General features: G+C 38.4%; 2 long non-coding RNA genes across 4 annotated transcripts in view; one reads left to right on the top strand and one right to left on the bottom strand.

Annotated features, from left to right (window-relative positions):
• Positions 1-14,097, bottom strand: part of LOC140626462 (uncharacterized) — a 159,655-nt gene that overhangs the window by 21,114 nt on the left and 124,444 nt on the right. The gene's annotated exons all lie outside the window — the stretch shown is intronic.
• LOC140626463 (uncharacterized) overlaps positions 1-14,097 on the top strand; it is a 51,024-nt gene that overhangs the window by 6,032 nt on the left and 30,895 nt on the right. Inside the window, exon 2 of the long non-coding RNA XR_012025634.1 lies at positions 5,338-5,432. This is a non-coding gene — a long non-coding RNA (uncharacterized lncRNA). The remainder of the gene's footprint in view (positions 1-5,337; positions 5,433-14,097) is intronic.

Here is a 14,097-nt window from a genome sequence, read left to right as displayed (position 1 = left end):
TACCATTGAAATATATCCAACAAGAGCTGTTTGCTATTGGGACCTGCTAGGGCATCATCACAATCACAGGCCCCGGTCAATGATCTAAATGTACCAATTAAAAGAGATCGCCAAACAAACACAGAAACAAACAAGTAATAGATTGCCAAAGGAGATTAAAAAACGTGACCCAACTATATTTTGTCTGCAAGAAACTTTATTATTTTTTTCATTCAAGATTTTATTTAAATTCAGGTTAGTAGTCCACATATAGTGGAGTATTAGTTTCAGGAGTTGAATTTAGTGATTCATCAGCTGCATACAATGCCCAGTGTTCATTCCATCAAGTGTCCTCCTTAATGCACATCACTCAGTTACCTCGTCCCCCACCCATCTCCCTTCCAGCAACCCTGTTTGTTTTTTCTAATTAAGAGTCTCTTATACTTTGCCTCCCTCCCTCTCTTTTCTTATTTTATTTTTCCTTCCTTCCCCCTATGCTCATCTGTATTGTTTCTTAAATGCCACCTATGAGACAAGTCATATGATATTTGAATTTCTCTGACTTATTTTGCTTAGCATAATGGTCTCTAGTTCCATCCATGTCATTGCAAACGGCTGAGTAAAATTCCTCTATCTATCTATCTATCTATCTATCTATCTATCTATCATCTCATCTTCTTTTCCATTCTTTAGTTGGTGGGCATTTGGTCTCTTTCCATGTTTTAGCTCTTGTGGAACCCACTTTAAATATAAAGATATATGTAGGGACACCTGGTGTGTCTCTCATGAATAAATAAAATCTTAAAAAATTTCAATATAAAGATATAGATTAAAAGCAAATGAATGGGAAAATATACCATGGTAACACTATAAATAAAAATAAAAAGAGGACACACTACTAATATCAGAAATGAAAGAGGAGCACCACTACAAATCCAATGAAAATTAAAAGTATAATAATGGAATACTTTGAACAGCTTTATGCCACAAATAATTTATTAACCTAGAAAAAGGGATCAATTCCTTGAAAGACACAATCCGCCAAACTCACACAAAAAGAAATAGTCTTTCTGAATAGATCTATACCTATTAAAGAGTAAATAGCATTCCCAAACAGAAAGCAACAAACCTATATGGGTTCACTGGTGAATTCTACCAAATATTTAAGGAAGAAATGATATCTATTCTCCACAATCTCTTTCTGAGGTTAGAAACAGAGGAACTACTTCCTAACTGATTCTATAAAGCCAGAATTACACTAATACTAAAAACAGACTGGTATTAGAAGAAAGGTAAACTATAGATTAATATCTTTCATGAACATAAACTCAAAAATCCCCAACAAAATATTAGCAAACACAATCCAACAATGTATGAAAAGAATTATACACCACAATCAAGTGGGATTTATCCAGGTATGCAAAGTTGTTTCAACATTCAAAAATCAATTAATGTAATCTGTCATAAATAGACATGTCATAGATGCAGAAAAAGCATTTGATAAAACCCAATATCCATTTGCAAATAAAAAAAAACTCTCAGTAAAGTAGGAGTAGAGGGAAATTTTCTCAACTTGATAAAGACTATCTATAAAAAATCTGCAGGTAATATCATATTTAATGGTAAGAAACTTGAAACTTTCCCACTAAGATAAGACACAGGACAAGAATGTCCTTTCTAACTACTCCTTTTCAACATTGCACTGGAAGTCCTTGATAATGCAATAGGGAAAGAAAAGGTACACAGACATAAAACTATCTTTGTTTATACATGATATAGATATCTATAGATTATCTATGTAGAACTGACTAAAAAAAACCCTGTTGGAACTAAGCAATTATAGCAAGACAGCAGGATACAAAGTTAGTATACAAAACTCAATTGCTTTCTATATACTGATAATGAGCAAGTGGCATTTGAAATTAAAAATACAAACCATTTACATTAGCACCTCCCAAAATGACATACTTAGAAATAAATCTAACAAAATATGTGTAAGATCTGTATGAAGGGGGCAGCCTGGGTGGCTCAGCGGTTTAGCACTGCCTTCAGCCCAGGGCATGATCCTGGAGTCTCGGGATCGAATCCCACGTTGGGCTCCCTGCATGGAGCCTGCTTCTCCCTCTGCCTGTGTCTCTGCCTCTCTGTCTCTCTCTCTCTCTCTCTCTGTCTCTCTCTCTCTCTCTCTCTGTCTCTCATAAATAAATAAATGTTTTAAAGAACAAAAAGAGAACCTAGAGGGCACTGCACTGCTCCTGAAGAGAAGCAGGCAAACAACTCAAGGAGTGGGAGGGAGGCAGCCTGGAAACAGTGATCTGAAGAATTCCTGAAGCACACAGAGAGGAGATTATTTGCTCTTCACAGAGTGCATCCCTGAGAGGCAGCATTCACAGAAATGCCTTTCTGGGAACAAAGCCATTTCCTTCCCCACAACTCATCAAAAACACAGACCCACCTGTAGGAAGTGGTGCTGCACCAACACTAGCTGCCTAACTTGCTTACAACAAGCCCCACTCTCTGCATTCTGGAAGGACAGCCCTTCAGTCAAGCTTGTCTCAGTCCCAGAAAGATGGGCCTCCCACTCCAGAAAACCAGCACACACCTCTGCCCACACCATGTCTCCAGATCAGAGAGTTCTACAGAGCCTCAGTTCTGGTGGAGGTAATGTCAGGTCTCATTTCACAAGCAGACCAGAGCACACCTAATTAAAACTCCCATTTTCAGGCAAGGAGTCAAACACTGCCCGGAGCAGGCAAGAAGAGCCTCTGTAGATGACTGGCCTGAAGGACAGGGCAGCCAAAACACAACAGCATAGTGCATGCTGCACACTGAAGCGCCATGCTGCACACTATAGGACCTCTTCTTCATAAGCCCATTACTTTCAGGAGCAGGAGACATAATTGGCTTCTTCTAGCACAGAGAAGAAGGTAGAGACTTAGACAAATGCAGAAATGGAGGAATTTATCCCAAATGAAAGAACAAGATAAGGCCACAGGCAGATCTAAGTGAAATAGACATAAGTAAGATGACTGACGGAGAATTTAAAGCAACAATCATAAGGCTTGAGAAAAGAATAGAAGACATCGGTGAGACCCTTACCACAGATATAAAAGAGTTAAAAAAGAATCAATCAGAGATGAAGAGTGCAGTAAATGAGATTGGAAACAAGCTTGATACAGTGAACGGCAGGCTGGAGGAATGAATTAATGACCTAGAAGACACAATAGTGGAAAATAATGAAGCTGAACAAAAGAGAAAAAGAATTGTGCAACATGAAAATAGAGAACTCAGTGACCTCATCAAGTGTAACAGCATTTATATTATTAGAGCCACAAAAGAAGAGAGAAAAAGAGGCAGAAAATTTATTTTAAGAAGTAGCAGAAAACTTCCTTAATCTGGAGAAGGATATCCAGATCCAGGAGGCACAGAAAACACCCATCAACAGCATCAGGTCCCAGCACTGTGAGTGTGATGACACAGTAGCCAGGTAGCTCCTTTTTGGGAAATCTCCTACTCAGTAGCCAAGCAGCCCTCTCCCTGGTGAAATTATCCCAAGATGCCCAGGGGAAAGTTAGTTAAGCCAGAGGGACAATATAGGAGGAGCCCAAGAGGAGACAGACAAGGTTATCAGATAAATCTGTTCCTACAAAAGTAGAAGTTAGCACACACACAAACACACACACACACACACACACACACACACACACTTGGAAACAAAAGGTAAAAGGGGAACAAAAAGACAAAGTGGTCAACCAAGAAAATGAAGAAGGCTTGCCTATAAAAAAAGGAAAGGCCAAAAAAAAAAAAAAAAAAAAAGGAAAGGCCAGCCTCCAATGAAAGAGAGAAGGGAGCCAAATCTGACTAACAACCCACACTGAGTCTTACCAGTGGTCCTAAATCTTTCTTCCCATAAAATCTAGGGACATAGTTTACCAACTGTTTTGTGAATACCAGTTTTATAACCCAAGAAACATATTTTTCAAAAAGGAATCTCAACTGAGCATTTTTTAAAATGTATGTAGATAAGTGGAAATGCCTGTTTTTTTTAAGAAGTGAAATGAAGTGCTGGTTGTTTATTTTTCTCATCAAAAAATAGTGGAAAATTTTTAAAGATTTTATTTATTTATTTATTTATTTATTTATTTGACACACAGAGAGAGAGCCCAAGCACAGGGAGCAGCCGGCAAAGGGAGAGGGAGAAGCAGGCTACGCTGAGTAAGGAGCCTGACATGTGGCTTGATCCCAGGATGGGATCATGACCTGAGCCTAAAGCAGATGGTCAATCAACTGAGCTATCCAGGCACCCCAAAACATTGGGATATTGAAATAAAAAAGAGATTTTCACTGTTTGAATGTTAATATTACATAAGCTGGCAGAAGGATCAGTAAATGGCAATTTAGAGTCACGAACATGGATTTAATATGTCTTAAAGAATTGAATTCCTTAATGTCTATTCTCTCATACTTTGTAAAATTGTGGCCTGATCTTTGCTACCCCTAACAGAACTGGGTGATCTCCATACATCTTTGGATATTGTTCATAATGCCTGAGTATTAATGTTCAAACAAAAACTAATAAAATCTCAATTATAAAAAAATATACCATTTAAAATTGGAATGTAATACTGTTATGATGTTAATTCCTGTCAAAGTGACCTGTAGATTCAGTCAAATTCCAATCAAAATCCCAGCAGGTTTTTAAACAGAAACTTCCAAACCGATTCTAAAATTTATATGGAAATTCAAGTGACCTAGAATAGCTAAAGCAATTTTGAAAAAGAACAAGTTAATGACTTACAGTACCTGATTTCAAGATTTCAAGACAGTGTGGTATTGGCATAAGGATAGACATAGATCGTGAAACAAAGTAGAATCCACAAATACACTCACACAATGTAGTCAATTTGCCTTCAACAAAAGTACTTTGTCAAGTGATTCAATGAGGAAAGGTGGGCTTTTCAACAAATGGTAGTGGAAGAAGAAGAAGGAGGAATAGGAGGAGGAGGAGGACGCGGACGAGGAGGAGGAGGACGACGAGGAGGAGGAGTTGGAAGAGGAGGAGAAGGAAAAAGAACTTTGACCCTTACTTCATACTACATACAAAAATGAATTCATGAGCACTGGGTGATACAGTATATGTTGGCAAATTGAACTCCAATAAAAAAAAATAAATGAAAAAAAAATGAATTCAAAGTAGGAGATAGTCCTAAATATAAGAGAGCTAAATTTATAAAACTTCTGTAACATAACATAGGAGAAAATTTTGTCACCTTGAGTTAGGCAAAGATTTCTTAGTACACAAAAAAGCACAAGCCATAAAATTTTATGAATTGTTTTATTTTTATATACTTTTGGAAGTTGGAAGTCTCACCTGAGGGGAGGACAGTCTATCCAGGCCTCTCGATCTGTGCTTCAGCCTGGCTCTCTCCATGGGGCTTCCCTGGTTGGATGTTGTAAGTACCCAGTTTGCCTACTATTACTTTCCTTTCTGTGTAGATTCCCTTCCTCTACTGCTTCTATTAGGTTCCTGTAATAATAATAAAGTTTTCTTTCCATTTTGAAAACAAAACATGGCTGTTGTGAAACTTCTGTGCACGGTAGGTTGCTTCCATATCCTGGCTATTATGAATAATGCTGCAGGGGCACTTGGGTGACTCAGTCAGTGAAGTTTATGACTCTTGATTTTGGCTCAGGTCATGATCTCAGGGTTGTGGGACTGAGCCCCATGTCTGGCTCCACACTCAGTGGGAAGTCTGCTTGAGATTCTCTCTGTCCGTCCCCCCATGTTGTCTCTCTCTCTCAAATAAATAAATCTTAAAAAAAAAAAAAAGTAAGTAATGCTGCAATAAACACTGGGTATCCCTTTGAATTAATGCTTTTGTATTTTGGGGGCAAATACCCAGTAGTGTGATTACTGGATTGTAGGATAGTACAATTTTTGATTTCTTGAAAAAACTTATTTTCTACCGTGGCTGCACCAGTTTCCATTCCACTAACAGTGCAAGAGGGTTCCCCTTTCTCCACATCCTAGTGAACACCTGTAGTTTCTTGTATTGTTGATTTTAGCCATTCCAACACATGCGAAGCAATATCTCTTTGTGGTTTTGATTTGTATTTCCCTCATAATCAGTGATGTCGAGCATATTTGCATGTGTCTGTTGGCCATCTGTGTGTCTTCTTTGGATAAATGTCTGTTCATGTCTTCTCCCCATTTTTAATTGGGTTATTTGGTTTTTGGGTGTTAAGTTTTAGTTCTTTATATATTTTGGATATTAATCCCTTGTCAGATATGTCATCTGTTAATATCTTCACCTATTCAGTAGGCTGCCTTTTAGCTCCATTGACCATTTCCTTCATTGTGTGGCACTTCTTAATTTGATGTAATTCTAATAGTTTATTTTTGCTTTTATTTTCCTTGCCTCAGGAGACATACTTGAAAAGTGTTGCTACAGCTAATGTCAGAGAAATTACTGCCTGTGTTTTCTTCTAGGATTTCTATGGTTCCAGGTCTCACAGTTAGGTCCTTAATCCGAGTTTATTTTTGTTTCTTGTATAAGAAAGAAAGTAGTCCAGTTTCTTTCTTTAGTCCAATTTCATTCTTCTGCATGTAGCTGTCCACTTTCCCCAACACCATTTGTTGAAGAGACTGTCTTTTTCTCATTGGATATTCTTTCCTGCTTTGTGGAAGATTAATTCACCATATAGTTGTGAGTTTATTTCTGGGTTTTCTATTCTGTCCCATTGATTTATGTGTCCATTTCTGTGCCAGTACCATACTGTTTTGATTGCAATAGCTTTGTAGTATAACTTGAAATCTGGGATTGTGATACCTCCAGTTTTGCTTTCCTTTTTCAAGATTGTTTTGGCTCTGGGGGATTTTTTTGTGGTTTCATACTAATTTTAGGATTGTTTCTTCTAGTTCTGTGAAAAATGCTGTTGGCATTTTGACAGGAATTGCATTAAACCTGTAGATTCACAAGCCATAAAATGTTTTTAAAATTTAAGTGGATTATGTCAAAATTAAAAGCTTCTGCTCTTCAAAACTTACTGTTATGAAAATGAACAGACAAGCCACAGACTAGGGGAAAGTACAGTTGATTCTCTTTCTTTGAGATTGTTATACTCAAAAACAAAGTTGCCATGAATACTGAACTAGCTGAACTAGGGGAAATACAGGGTTAGGCTCCTGTGAACCTGTGGTCACATCATCATTAACCAGCCAAAACATATAGCCTTGTTTTATTTTTGTTTCTGTTTAAACACACTTTGTGTAATATATGTTGTTAATTTATTAACATTGAACTCATGGCTGACAGCACTGTGGCTCATGCCTGACCAAAGCTAATCTAATTCATGTACTTTCTCCATAAGGCATGTCACCACCTTCTTGCACTTAGGAACATGAGATAGCACTTCAGCCCTCTGCTTGGAGGACATTTTAAACAGTGAATCCCCAATAAAGGTCCAAAAATGTGAAAAACATGATACTGAACAGACTATAGACAGGATATTTGTTTATAGCATGAAAGTTGAAACTGATGGCAGAGTGTCACCTTGTTCACCCTCCTTTGGCAATGCGCATGTCAGACAACTTGAATTTTTTGCCACTCTATACATGTCTGTGAATTATGCAAAAATGCCAGGAGTATTGATTTTGGAATTACAAATACATTGTAGAGAGTAAGCAAACTGGCAAATACAGAATCCACAGATAATGCAGATGGGCCGCCCTGCTAGTGAAGCCAACAGAGTCCTGCTGTAAGTGGAAAGGCTTGCTCTTGTCTGAATGCTGTGCACGGCCACCAAAGGCTTTTAAACAAGGGAGTGACATGATCTTTGCTGTAGAAAAAGCACTTTTCTCTAAATGCAAAGTGTGGTTTGAAGGGGGAAGACTGGAGAGAGGCAGGGGCTGAGTTTATTTTCTCCCAGTCTTGCATGGCTGTACTGGGTGAGGGTGAGAGTGAATGAACTCAGCCAGGGCAGAGGTTTGAGGAGCTGCTCTGAGAGCCATGTGAGTTCAGGTGCCAGCCTTGGCTGGGTGTGAGTGTTGAGGGAGGAACTGAGGACAACTCCCAGGGCTCTGGCTTGGGCAAAGGAGGGTTTCAGGGCCGTGGGTGAGAGCTCTAGTCTCAGAGTCAGAGATGCTGGAGTTTAAATCCAAATTCCACCAACTTACTAGCTGTGTAGCCACAGACATTCTCCGCCATTCTCTGAGCTTCAGTGTTTTCTTCTCTAGTAGACAGATTCCCTATGGTGGGAAAATAACACCTCAGACTTATTTTGAGATTGAAATAAATGCTGGTGTTTTCACTTAAAATTAAGGAAAACAGGTACAGCACGTGGGGTCGAGGGGAGAAGAAGGGGAGTCCCACTGGACACGTAAGTTGGACGTGCCTGTGGGCATCCACGTACAAAGCTCTTTGATATGCTCCCAGGAGGCCAGCAGCAGAGAAGTTGGGGGAGAGAAAGATCGACTTGGAAGTGATGAGAAGGCAGGTGACAGCAACAACCACAAAGAATGGGCAGTTCCAGCATCAGAGGTCCGAAGCCGAAGCCTGGGGAATTCCAGCACAGAGGCAGAGGATGGAAAGGAGATCAAGAAAGAGCAGCAGGAGGAGGAGGAAAACCAGGAGAGCGTGGGATAATGGAGAGCATGGAAGGGAATTCCTGGCAGGAAGTGAGTTCAGTTAGTGTCCTGAAAGCATTAACTGAAAGTCATAGAACTTTTGAGCTGGAAGTGATCTGAGAGATCTATTAATCTAATCCCTTTGGCTCTTCTGATGAAGAAATTGAGATTCAAACAAGTAAAGTGAATTGCTTGAAGTCACACTGTGATTTCATAGCAGGATCTCTAATGCCTAAGGAGTAATGAAACACTTTTTCTAACAAACAGCCTAAAATTCAAAATTGCTCCTATTCAGTCACACAGGACTTTTCCCCAATGTATAAATTAGTGAGATTTTATTGATGTATCAGAACCGTTAACCTTCCCATGTACTAAAATGCCATATAGTCAATCTGTGCAATAAATCTTAAATCTATTTATTTTGTACTCAACAAATTTTGCTCTAAATAATACGTTTAGAAATTAGTAAGAACCATAACTTATCAAACTGTACATTTAAATTTCAACATATGTAAAGTATACCTTAAAACTTAGTTTTTAAAGGCAGAGCAAATAAAAAGTTGAACCATTTAAGGTAAAAAAATAATCATTTGCTAAATTATTTTGTATATAAAGATCCAAGGAATAGAAATATTTGAATGTTTGAAACTTGATCTTCTTACAGCCTTGGGGAAATGATTTATTCCCTATTCCATCCTGGTTTCCCTCACTATGAAATGAAAACAATGTCATCTTGCAAGACTGCTCATGGTTAATTAATATGTATGAAATACTAAATACTTGATGAATATTGTCTGGAAAGTATTACTTAACTATAAACATGAAGTCGCGTTTCTACAGCCAACTCAGAATTACAAATTATAGCCCACTTGAAAATATATACAAATATATGCATGCATATCTACACCAAAAGGAAAAGAAAGCCAAAATTATTAAAGAACAAAATGGAAAAATATATCCTTCACATAAGACTGAGTATTTGAGTTGATCAATATAATAAAAAATTCAGATATCCAAGAGTATACAATGATAGAATGCTGGTATAAATCAGGGGTTCTCAATCTCAGCACTACTGGGATTTAGAACGGTGGATAGTTTTTTGTTGTTAGCAGGGTTGGGGGGATCTTCTGTGCATTTTAAGATGGTTAGCAGCATCCCTGCCTCTACCCACTAGATACTGATAGCACCCCCTACCCCAATTTGTAACAAATATCTCCAGACATGGCCAAGTGTCCTTGGGAGACCTTTGAGAACCATCTGAGTACTACTCTTCCAATAGCATTTCTGTGCACAAGTGGCCCCCTTTTAAATGCACTGAGGACACAAGTGCATAGGTGGTGACAGGTCTTTGCGTTCCAAACTGTCATTTCCCACTGGTTGGGCAGATACAGCAGCCTCCAGATGCATGGATGACCCCACTTCACGTCTCTAGGCAGACGTAGAGGCACAACAGGGAATGTTTGCATGGCACCTTGAATGAGCTGGGGTGGCAGGCAAATCTTGTTTGCTCACAGCACTGCTCAGGTTCTCCCAGGGCTCATGCCTCACCTTGCTACGCTCTGCAGCTAGGGCATCCTTTTGATTTTTTTCTTTAGTTCTCCAAAATAATTATCTAAAAAGTTTCCTTTATCATTAATTATGTCATAACATGTTGATATTTTGTACAAACAAAAATAAAAAAGATCTCTGAGTTTTCTATTCTTATGTATTAGGACTTGAAAACAAGACTAGAGGGAAAAGAATGTGTAGAAGAAAAACATAAAGAATTGATATCTTAAAGATGGGAGGGATCTTAGAGCTGAGCTTCCAATACAGTCACACTAGCCACATTTCAAGTTTTCAGTTGCTACAGGTAATGGTTGCCCTACTGGACAGCGCATGGAACATTTCTGTCACCATGGAAGTTCTTGTAGGCAGCACTGTCTCAAAGACTACGTAGGTCACAGGCCTTACTTTATAGATGAGTAGCTAAGTTCTAGATATTGTGTAAAATAATCCAGCTAGAAAAATAGCAAGCTTGTGGCAGAACCAAGGCTGAAACCTTGAACAGCTAATTCGACTCCTGTGCTTTTTCTCCCAGTCTTGCAATGGGTCCTGGCTTGGAATGGCACAAGGAGTTCTAGCCATTGTAGCTTAAAAATGGGTGTTGGACAAATAGATAAGGAAAATGTGCTACACACACACACACACACACACACACACAGAAATATTTTGCAGCCATAAAAAAGGATAAGATGGTGCCATTTAAGGAAACATGGATGGACCTAGAGGGCATTATACTAAGTGAAATCCAATCCAGTCAGACTTAGTGATGAGCACTGAACAATGTATAGAATTGTTGAATCACTGTGTTGTATGCCTAAAACTAATACAACATGGTATGTTGACAGTACAGGGATTTTTAAAAAGAAGAGAGAAAAAGAAAGAAATTATACTGAGAAAGACAAATATCATCTGATTTCACTCATAAGTGGACTCTTAAAAAAATCCAAAAAACAAATGAAAAAATAAACAACAAGCAAAATTAAACCGATAGATACAGAAAACAATCTGATGGCTGCCGGGGGGAGGGGGGAGGGATTTGGGCAAAATGGGTGAAGGGCAGTGGGAGCTACAGAGTTCCAGTTATGGAATGAACAAATCACAGGAATAAAAGACAAAGCATAGAGAATACAGTCAATGATATTTCAGTAGCAATATATGTAGATAGATGGTAGCTACATTAGTGGTGAACATTGCATAATATATAAGGTTGTTGAATTACTATGTTGTACACCTGAAACTAATGTAACATTGTGCATCAACTCTACTCAAATTTTTTTAAATGGGTCTCAGAGGTGGAGAAAATTCCAAATAATTAAGAGGATGGACCTACTATAAATAAAATTTGAGTCAAATTCAATAACTATGTGTTATATGCCTGCCGTGTACTAGGTACTTGACTCTAGATACAATCCCTGTCCTAGCTGGGGATACAGATCAAAAACCATTACCTTTCTATACCATGTAGTCAGAACAAAGATAAACACAAGATTGTTTTAAAATATAGGCTTTAGTCTGGGTAATGCCAACCGATCAGGAGACAACTGGTATTTAGAAGAAAGCTTATTATAATCACAGAACTCAAAGAAGGGGGCATGCTACACCACAGGGACCACACAGGGAAGCTCTGGTGTTGGTCAGGAGTCAGAGGGATAAGGGGAAACCAGTAAGAGCCTTTATTGTGGTTTCCATGAGAAGAAATGGGTGAATAGGGTAAGCAGGTTTATGATTGGCTAGATTGAATCATTTCAACAGGTCATGAGACATAGAGACTATCTGGTCTCTGTCTAGTTGTCAGGTACCTTGTTCCAAGGTGATTAGTGTAGGTAAATAGTTGCCTAGAATACGAGATCCTGAAAAAGGAGGTGGTTGGTTGTGGGTTGGTTTACATTTGAAAGGTGTGTTTATGGAGTGAGCTGTTTTTTATCTCTAAAAATAATCCCACTGGAAGGGACACTCACTTCAAGGTCAGCAAGCCCTCAGATGTCAAAGCATCGGAATACAGAAAATAAAAGATGTAGTTAATACGATTGGCTTTGGGATGCTTTGACATCATATGATGCCTTGGTGGAAGGTTGGAGAAGAGAGTAGAAGGCACTAAGGAGTGGGAAGTCCTCTCTTCAAGGGGTCAAGGGGTTAATTAATATGAGGCAGGTGCCTGTTGAGGAAAACAATGATCTCTACTAATTTTAAAATGACACTAATAGTAGTATCTCTACCAGATTTCTCTTTATCTATGGGAGAGTAGGGTGTACGTTTTGGCAGAGAGCAAGAAATATGCCAGGATCATGGACTAAGCAGAAAGTAGATCATGAAACATAATAGAAACCCTAATATCAGAGGAAGAAAGGCAATTAAATGTCCTGAGTCCAAATTGCTAGCACCTTAAGAGAGGCAGTCTACAGGCTGGGATAGAGCAGTCCCCCGCCCCCCAGTTTTATTGAGAAATAATTTATGATAATTTATATCACTGTATACGTTTGAAGTGTATGGTATGATGGTTTGATTTTACATATATTGTGAAATGATTACCACAGTAAGTTTAGCTAACATTTATCTTCTCATACAGATACAATAAAAAGAAAAGGAAGAGGAAAGGAGAAAGGGAAAAAAATTCTTGTGTTGAGAACTCTTAGGATTAACTCTTAGCTTTTCTACCACCTGGCAGTGTTAGCTACAGTCATCATGTACGTTACATCCCTAGGACTCATTTATGGCCTACCTGGAACTTTGTACCTTTTGACCACCTTCCTTCAATTCCCTCTCCCCATATCTCCTGCCTCTGGTAACCATAAGACTCTGTTTCTGAGTTTGGTGTTTGTTTTAGACTCCACTTATGGGTGAGATCATATTTGCCTTTTGCTGTCTGACATTTTTTGCTTAGTAAAATGCCTTCAAGTTCCATCCTTGTCATCACAAGTGGTAGAAATTCCTCATCCTGTATGGCTGAATAATACTCCATTGTGTATAATATATACCACAACTTCTTATCCATTCATCTATTGATGGGCACTCAAGTTGTTTACATGTCTTGACTATTTTAAATAATGCTGCAATGAACATGGGCGTGCAGACATTTTCTCAAGTTGCTGTTTTGACTTTGGACATATTCCCAGATGGAATTGCTGGATCACATAGTAGTTCCATTTTTAATTTTTTAGTATCCTCCATACTGTTTTCCATAGTCTCTGCACCAATCGACAATCCTACCAACAGGACAGGAACAAGGGTTCTTTTTTCTCCAATCCATTTGGCTATCTCTTGTCTTTTTGATGATGACCATTCTCACAGGTATGAGATGATCTCATGGTGGTTTAATTTGCATTTCCCTCAAAAGTGATGTTAAGGATTTTTCTATGTATCTGTTGGCCCTTCATATATCTTGCTTAGAGAAATGTCTACTCAGGTCCTTTTCCCATTTTTTAATTGGGATATTTGGGGGTTTTTTTGCTATTGAGTTGTATGAGTTCTTTATATGTTTTGGATATTAACCTCTTATCAGATATATGGCTTGCAAATATCTTTATCTTATATGTCAAGGGGCTCATAGGTGAAAAGCTAGCAAAGGTGACATTGGTACCAATACCAGAGCCCAACTGACTTGATTCAAGCCCCAATTAGGGGTGGTTGAAACTTAAAGTTTCCAACAACTCAAGGTTTTCCTCAGGTTGGTGATGAGAGGAGTTCTGCTGCAAAAAGGTTTTAAATCATATGGCCTGCTATCAAAATTCCAATGGCATTTTTTTTTACAGACAAAGAACAAATAATCCTAAATTTTGTATGGAACCAGAAAAGCCCTCAAATAGCCAAATCAATCTTAAGAAAGAAGAACAAAGCTGGAGGCATCACATTTCCTGATTTCAAACTATATCACAAATCTATAGTAATAAAAATAGCATGGTATTGGCATAAAAATAAACAGATAAGTCAATAGAACAGAATAGATAGCC

Source organism: Canis lupus, chromosome 37, assembly GCF_048164855.1.
Source record: "Canis lupus baileyi chromosome 37, mCanLup2.hap1, whole genome shotgun sequence".
In the NCBI taxonomy this organism is placed as follows: Eukaryota; Metazoa; Chordata; class Mammalia; order Carnivora; family Canidae; genus Canis; species Canis lupus.
Note: the sequence above shows the minus strand (reverse complement) of the source record. Positions and strands in the feature narration are given on the sequence as shown.